Source organism: Canis lupus, chromosome 37 (assembly GCF_003254725.2).
Source record: "Canis lupus dingo isolate Sandy chromosome 37, ASM325472v2, whole genome shotgun sequence".
NCBI lineage: Eukaryota > Metazoa > Chordata > Mammalia > Carnivora > Canidae > Canis > Canis lupus.
Genome location: NC_064279.1, coordinates 10,128,589 through 10,137,663, shown reverse-complemented (window position 1 = coordinate 10,137,663; position 9,075 = coordinate 10,128,589). Strand labels below are relative to the sequence as shown.

Here is a 9,075-nt window from a genome sequence, read left to right as displayed (position 1 = left end):
GGGTATAGGGGGAACAGAGAGAGAGCGAGAAGGGCACAAATGAGGTAAAATATTGATAATGGTGAATCCAGGCTAAGAGTGTACAGGTGTTCATTTTTCTAAATGATTGAAAATTTTCAAAATAAATTCAAATAGTAAAACTTAAGAGAAATATGTTGAATAGTTAAAAAAAACATGTAAGAGGTAACTGGGAGGATTTTCTACAGGAAGTAAGGGTGAGGGAGAGATTAAAAAATGCTACTTGGTTCTCTGCCTTATGCAAGTAGGTAAATGATAAGGTCATTATTCAAGGTCAAAAATAAAGTAAGAATTTGGCTTAAAGAAGAAGATGGTTAGTTGAGTTTTGATCTTGTTGATTTTGAAGTGATCATGGCTCAACCAAATGAAATATCATAAATATGAAAGTGAGATCTTTAAGAGAAAGATCAGAGCTAGGAGATGTATCTTGGATAATTATCAGTCTGGAGAGGGTAAAGATGAGAGGCAGTGAGTACCAGTGAGACCTTGAAAAACAAGAGTGAGTGGGATGCTTGGGTGGCTCAGTGGGGTTAAATGCCTGCCGTGGCCTCAGGTCATGATCCCAGAGTCCTAGGATTGAGCCCCACATTGGGCTCCCTGCTCAGTGGGGAGTGTGCTTCTCCCTCTGACCCTCCCCCATCCCATGCTCTCCCTCTTACTCTCTCTCTCTCTCTCTCTCAAATAAATAAAATCTTAAAAAACAAAACAAAAAAAAAGATTAAGAAGAGTGAGGAATGGACTATGGGGATCCAATGGATTTAATGCAGCTCTTTAATGCACATTTAATTAATGCAGCTCTTAATCTAAGCTTCAAGGAGTCTGGGAGACCCCCAGTGTTCACCAATACCCAATTCTCTTCCTTTCTGAGCATCTAACTGCATTTCTCAGCTTCTCCGACTTCTAAGTGACATGGTATGACCGAGTTCCGGCCAGTGGAGTGGGAGGCAGGATCATATGCATCTTTCATCTGCCCTCCTAGTGCCTCACTGGCTACAGCTACACTTCTCAGACCACACACCCTGGTGTGGCACAGTTCAGAAAATATCACCACCAGATCACGGAGTCCCATCAGCTGCATATTTAACTTACACATGAACTTCAACCTTCCCTGAAATTGGGACTCCTCGATTTCCTTTTATTTTTCCCCCCAACTGTTATCTGTCTCTTTTTTATTCTTTTGGTAATCTCTTCCAGAGTTAACTAGTTCCATTTGTAGGTGATGAAATGTGTAAGAAATTCACTTCAAATGTTGGCCCAGCTCTGAGCCTGGTCTTTCCCTTTACTTGAATTCAGAATTAAGGTTTTGGTTCTTGTTTTTTATGTTCTAAGTCCCAGAAGTAGCTGTCACCGTAGAAGTTCTCTGCAGGCAGTCTTACCCTTTCTAGCAGTAGTCTACAACCAGGCTCCAGCTTCTTCAGGACACTACTACACAGGGTGGATTTTAAAATGTGTTAAACTAAGAGGAATTCTCTCAAATGAGTTTATATGCCTTTTATTTTTAGACAATCTACATGACATGTTTTTTTCTTAAAAACAGTGTATCTGCTCCAAATAGAGCAAGGTCAAAGCAAATGAAGACCTCAAGATGACATCAGTCCCATTTGTCTAAGTCCTGGTGTTGTGTGGATGAAGAGCAGCAGCCAGTTAGGACAACAGGTGATATACTTAAAGTAATAGCCAAGTTCGTTAACGTTTTTTTCCATTTCTAAACCATTCTTAAAGAAAATCATATATGAGGTCACACCATCCTCACGGTAGTCCCAGAGTACAACCGTGCCATCTGGACTCATGTTTTCACCAATAAAGATTTGAAATTAGCAAAGATGTGCTCAATTTGTCCTGCAGCCCCTGTCATAAAGGGCTTTACTCTTTCTGGCCTCTGTCTTCAAGTTTGCCTTTGACTGATTTCATGTAATTTTTGATGAACTTCTTGTAGGCTTCCTTTGTGAAGCTGGTTTCCTGCAAGTGATGGCTCAGACAACACCTACGCCTCTGGGCCTGCAGCAGAGGCATTTCCACGAGTCATCAATGAGCGAGTCATCAATGTTACCCTCTGTCCTACTGACCATCTTCCCTTCTACCTCCAGCCACAGCCCGTCTGGGATCTCCCAGATCCGGTGGATGTCAGAGAACATCTCATCATGGCTGATGAGGTCCCGTAGATGATCATGATGATGGCTGGAGAGAGACGACAGTGGCGCTAGCTTAGCAGGAGCCAGGAGCTCTAAGCAAGTAGCCAGAGGGGCACTCAGGGTGGAGAACGGACAGAAAAACCATTTTTAAAATTTTTAAATTTTATTTATTTGAGAGAGAGAGAAGGCATTTGAGGTGGGCAGGGGTGGGAAGGACAGTGGGAGAGGGAGAGAGAGAATCTCCAGCAGACTCCCCAGCTGAGGGCAGAGCACCACTTGGGGCTCCATCTCATGACCCTGAGATCATGACCTGAGCCAAAATCAAGAGTTGGCCTTCTAACCAACTGAGCCACCCAGGGGCCCCTGTCCTGGATTCCCTTTAATTCTCACAGCAACAGACAGGCTTGTTCTAGAGGCTTGTATAAGATTAGTCTAATCCCTCCAGGCAAGCAAGTCCTTTTTAGAGTTCTCCACTCACTCCCAGGCAAGGATTTGACAGGTGTGCCAAAGGAGAATGATTTCAATACCTGGACATCTCCATAGCAACCTAACCTTTGTTTTTTATTCTAGTCAAGTTGTTCTCAAACTTCAATCTGCATAAACATTAGGCATAGGATCATATGTATGAAGCCTTATGTTCTGTGTGTTATGGACAATTTAAGGGATTTTTCAATGTTTTTAAAAAATTGTTTTTCAAAAGTAGAAAACACATCCAAATGACTTAAAAAGGAAAAAAATAAAAATGTATTTAATGTATTTGATGAAGAATCTGGCTCCTCTCCCTGTCTCACTGTCTAGTTTCTACCTATTCCTATCAAAGCTGATGGCCATTGTTAGGTTGTGTGTCCTTCTAGAATTCCTATATGCAAATATAAGCAAAATGAATATTTTTATGACCCTCCTTTGTACATTCTTCTGTACTTCTCTTTCACTTATCAGTATAACTTGGAGACCTTTCTATATCCGTATATAGAGAATGTCTTCATTCCTTTTTAAAATATATACTGCCAAATAAAATTCCATTCTATGGATGGGCATGAATTATTTCTAATATTTTACTATTGCAAATGATGCCACAATAAATAACTGAAAACATATTATTTTGAATGTGTTCAAGCTGTGGGATACGTTTCCACAGTGGGTTGCTGGGTCAAGGTGCACAAGCATTTGGAATTTTAATACACGTTGCTAAATTTCCTTTCATAGGATTGTTCTACACTACATTTCTGTCAGCAACGTAAGAGGCTACCTGTTTTTCCCCACAGCTTGCAACTGAACTTGTTGTCAAATTTTTATATTTTTGCCAGTCTGATAGGTTAAAAGTGGCATTTGTTTCATTGTAGCTTTTAATTTGAATTTCTCCTATTAATAAGACCTAACCTCTCTTCATATGTAAAAGGGTCATTTATATATATTTTCTTCCTGTGATCTGACTGCTTGCGTCTTTTGTCCACTTTTTTATTGGCTTTTCCTTCATGATTTCTGGGAGATCTTTATATGCTTATGCAATTAGCTTGTGTGTGTTGTGGTTTGCAAAAAATTTTTCCAATTGGTGCTTGTCTTTGAACTTTGTTATATTTTTCCTTATGCAGAACGAGGTTATTGAATGCAACTGAATTACTAATTTTTTCTTTTATGGAATTTAGAGTCTGAGTCATAGTAATCATATAAAGGAATTCTTCCGTGATTTCTTCTTTTACTCTTTGGATTTCATTTCTGACATTTAAATGTTAATCTTTTTTATCTTGGTTTATCTTGGTGTAGTGGTGCAGTGTGTTACAGTTAATTTTCAGTCTTGATTTTCACTTGGAAGCTGGCCCCAGGTGACATGTGACTCTACTGTACTCATTTGTGCACAAATCTTCAGTTTCTGCCCTTAAGTAAAGCATCTAGTAGGCTACCAACCCTGGCCAACATAACGCAAATAATCCTGATGACTGCTATGTCCCTCTTCACTGACTGTATCAGGAATGCACAAAGGGAATCAGTGCAGCTTTACCTTGGAACCTGGCAAAAAGTGCAGAAAAGCCCAGGAAAAAAAAGGTGGGGGGGACAGTTCACACATTCCAATGATGAGTAAGCTGGCTCTACGTGGAGCAAGAGAAAAGTGAAAGGAGGTAAAGACTAGGGTGGGTGAAATACGGGGCAGGAGCTAAGAGAAACAAAGTTCACATTTAAAGATGTTAAAGGGCAAGGATTTGAACTTTCTAAGGTTTGAAAGTCAAATCTGGAGTTTGGGGCTTTCTGTAACGGTTTCCCTTTAGGACAAGCAGATGCATTTCAGGAATACTTAAGGGCAGTAGGCACATTTATGGACCTTTTGTGGGCTGAGAGGACACATTTCCAGGTAGCAGTAAGAGAAAGAAAGGCAGACTGAAACTTTTAGGAGAAAGTATGTTTCTGGTCTGTGTTCTATCTCTGCAGCAGCTGGGAAAGCCACACAAGATAAAGGGGTTTCACAAGTACTGTGGTAACAATATGCTTTGGAATTTTCCGGAAAGAGTCATCATTGCCAAATGACCAGAGACTGACTGAATTCTGACCGAATGCCCTTGATCACACTCCACATCGTGGTGTACAATCTTCACTTTGTTTGTGCCCTGCCTGGCATAAGCATATGAATCAGCTTCCTTAATACAGACAACCTGATCCCATAAATCACCTGCAGAAAAAAAATAGACCAAGACCAATAGACATGCCAGAAGGGGACAAAAACACATGCTAGCGAGGTCCCCTCGGCCAAGAACAACATGCCCTGATGTGACATGTGTGGGGTTACTTGCAGGATAGAGCCTGGGGCTGGGTTTGAATATTGGCTCTGCTGCCCTATGTGGTCGCAGTCAATTTACTACAACTCTCTGAGGCTCAGTGTCATCATCTTAAAATGGAGACATCTGTGTCACCTTAACAGGGTTCTTAGCTGCCTTAAATTTGTTCTGAAATGGGCTGAGATTACAATAGTAATCTAAGGTTGTTAGGAGGACTCCATGGGGTCATGTGTATAAAGGAACCCGGAAAACAGACCCAGGGAAGAGCAGTTGCCACTATTACTAATGGGCTGTGCGAATCTCCGACACCATCACTGTCCTACCTTGTCCTGTGTGTACAGTCTTTCTTCTTTGCTGCCACTGTCCCTGGGAACATGCTGAGCCATTACCTTGTGGACCACGCCAGGCAATGCCAAGGTCAGAGACATCGATGGGACCAAGAAGGAAACAGAATCCCAATGGTGCCAAGTGTTACATGGGATGGTGTGGCCGTCTTCCATGTGAATAGAAGCCCGATGACCCACCAGGACTCCTAGGAGCGCCACCAGGCAAGTCCATAATGGGAGGTGGAAACCACTGGTTTCCATCGGATGCAGAGGATGACAGGAAAAGGCATCCTCAGGAGAGTGTTATTTTCACCTTCCTCTGGGGGTGTATCCTTGAGTTTCCTAAACCAAGGCTCAGCTGGTGCCACTTTTAGGAACTCAGGCTCCTAAGAAGATGGACATTCAGAAAAACAGTAGGGAGAATTAAAGCTCTTTAAAATCTCACAACCTAAAGGACTGGTTTTCACCCTTTACATTCTCAGATAATAACAGTTGGCTCTTCAGATACCAGCTTTCTACCCTGGCAGGGATTTGCTTTTTTTATCCACTCCCAAACCCAGTTTTCTTTCTTCTTTTAAATTTTTCTTTTATCAAGTTACCTGTTGGGGTTGCTTTTTGCGAAATACTTCAGTGTACTGAATGGAGTAGATTGCTGATAGATAACTATGCCTTTAAGTGCCTCATAGGTATTACTGACCTTCCAACTCTGTCCTTTTATTTGTGATTTTAGCATGTGGCCTGGTGTTGGTTACCACAGCCAGGAAAAGTTCTCCTGCCAAGGCAGGCATGTCATTACAAAATACTGCCTTTCATGTGCCATGTTTAACACCTGAATGATGCATGACGAGGCATCCGACTGGGTCTTGGGAATGCTGCTGGCAATCTACACACTTCGCTGAAAAAACAAAGCAGATTGGAAGGGTGCATGGGGGGCTCAGTTGGTTTATTTATTTATTTTTTTTAAAGATTTTATTTATTTATTCATGATAGTCACACAGAGAGAGACAGAGAGGCAGAGACACAGGCAAAAGGAGAAGCAGGCTCCATGCACCGGGAGCCGGATGTGGGATTCGATCCCAGGTCTCCAGGATCACGCCCTGGGCCAAAGGCAGGCGCCAAACCACTGCGCCACCCAGGGATCCCTGGCTCAGTTGGTTTAAAGACGACTCTTGATTTCAGCTCAGGTTATGATCTCAAGGTTGTTGAGATCAAGCCCTGAGTAGGGCTCATCGCTGGGTGTGGAGCCTGCTTAAGATCTTCTCTCTCCCTCTCCCTCTCCCTCTGCCCCTCCCCCCCTCCACTCTCTCCCCTATCTCAAAATAAATAAATAAAAGTAAATTTTAAAAAAAGCAAATGGGGCACCTAGGTGACTCAGTCAGTTAAGCATCCCACTCTTGATCTTGGCTCAGGTCTTGATCTCAAGTTCAAGCTCAGCATTGGGCTCCATGCTGGGTGTGGAGCCTACCTTAAAAAAAAGAAAAAAAAAAAAAAAAGGAAATTGACCCAGTAGGAGTGTTTATGAGATAGAAACATCTGCTAAGAAATGCAAAGCGGGACTTTTCAAGTGAGTTTATTTAGTTTAAACTGATTTTTCTTCTTCTTCATTGTCAATCTGTGTGAAGCTAAAGAGGGTAGGTGTGAGGAAGAGGGGGCTGGGAAGGGACTGGACCATGAGTGAAGACTGATTTTTGTGACAGCCGGCATACAGGAAACTTCTCTTTTTGGAGAAAACACGTTTTATAAAACAGATGTTAATGACAGACCACTTGAGGCTGGTGGGAAGTCCATGTACTCCTTTTTTTTCTTTAAGGTTTTTAAATTTATTTATTAATGAGAGACAGAGGGGGGGGGGGCAGAGACACAGGCAGAGGGAGAAGCAGGCTCCATGCAGGGAGCCCAATGTGGGACTCGATCCTGGGTCTTCAGGATCAGGCCCTGGGCCGAAGGCAGCGCTAAACCGCTGACCCACCGGGGCTGCCCCCCAAGTGCTCTTGTTAATGTCAACTTGAAACTCTGGGAACTATGCAGCCAGCCTGGTGGATGGGTCTCCTCAGGTAGGGAGGCAGTGCTGAGCAAATGAAGGGCAGATGGAAACTGGGAGATGACGTAGGAAGAGATGTTAGGGTTCGAAGCCCACAGCCGAGAAAGAATTCTTGAGACATTGGTGCAAAAAGGTGGTTTTGTTAAAGCACAGGAGCAGGACCCCCGGGGCAGGAAGAGCTGCACTGGCCTCATGAGGAGTGGAGATTATATGCTTTCAAGCTGGGAGGGGGTTAGGGGGAGCCTAAGTCTCTAAGGAATTTTGTAAGCAAGATTTCCAGGATCTTGGGGGGCTAGCTATTGCTGGGAAAAAGTCATTTATTACCATCTAATAAAACCTTAGTCACAAGATCCTTCAGATGTGTATCAGTGGGTCGTATGCTTGAGGGATGATCGCCAACATGTATCTTGGGAGAGGGGGTTTAGAGATAAAGGAAATTTCTAAAGGAATTTTTATATGTTAAAGTAGACTTACAGCATCCTGAGAGTTGGGCTAAGATTGCCTCTTGCCCTTAGCCAACTGTCAACATTGAGTCCCTAAAGGAGCGTCACTCTGCCTGTTTTAAGGACTTGTCAATGGGCTGTAGGTAGTAAGGAAATTTAATCTTTCTTCTGCTCTGTTTCCCACATCATTAGACATAACTTCTAGTCTCAGTTCTGTCATATAATTTTGGGCAATGGTTTTTGTTTGTTTCAAGCTCTTTGGGGTTCAGTTTTTGAATCAACAAAATGCAGGTGTAAGATTAGATCCAGGCTTTTCAGCTAAAAAGAAGAAATCTATTTTGAATTCATAAAGAGAAGAAAATTTTCTATTGGCCTGGGCCTCTGAATTTGGAAGTGAGGATAAAGTCCCATTCAGGTATATTGGACAACATATAAAAGAAGATCCTAAAGGAGTGTCCTTAAATTTTGTGATTCCACATAACTAGGAAATGGTACACTACAAAAAATCAACTGCACACACACACACACAAAGGGCAGTAATGGAGGGATGAGGAACAGAAAACATGTAAGACACATTAGGAAGTAAATGGCAGAAGTAACTCCTTCATCAGCAATCACAGCTCTCCCATAAAAGACAGACATGAATACTCCTGTCCCTTGCAGATGTCTTCCAGTGATCCTGCGGATGGGTGCCAGGCAGTCTGCCAAATAATAGGTTCGTTCCTGCCATTTGGTAAACCTGAATGGAGCCACGACAAACCCAGCTACAGCAAGTCAGCTGATGTCAGTGGGAGACTCAGGCTCTTTGATCTGGGGAACAAATCTGACCACTGCTCTATCTTCTCTCCTCTGTTCCTGGGTGGGCAGCAGTGGGTTAGCCTGGGGTTCTGAGGGTCATGTGCATGAGTGTCACACGCGCACACACACAGTCCTGCTTCCAGCCACAGGGTCAGCTGCGATAGCCTTTCCCCTACGTTGCCCTCGGGCTTCCAGCTGACCTTTGTTGTATTCATGTCCTTCAAACCTATCTTTAGTGATCATTTTTATAAGATTTCATTGGCATCAAAACATCACAGAGCTATAAATGGCCAATAAAACATCTGAAAAAGGCATAACTGCATTAATAAAGTAATGCTAATCAAAATAAGATATCATTTTTCTCTAAATTCTTAACGTTTAAAAAAAATTCTTAAAGTTTAGAAGTACATAATAGCCAGTGGTGGTCAGGGTGTGATGAAGTGAGTGTAATCATACCCAGTTGCTGAGAGCAAATTAATCTTTCTAAAGGCCACAAGTTGCCTAAAAAGTGGACAGAAACTCTACTTCCAAGAATCAATTGGAAATGCG

At 42.5% G+C, this 9,075-nt stretch overlaps 1 pseudogene; it reads right to left on the bottom strand.

Annotated features, from left to right (window-relative positions):
- Nucleotides 1–1,598: 1,598 nt before the first annotated feature.
- Nucleotides 1,599–2,171, bottom strand: LOC112656706 (translationally-controlled tumor protein-like; annotated as a pseudogene).
- Nucleotides 2,172–9,075: the final 6,904 nt, after the last annotated feature.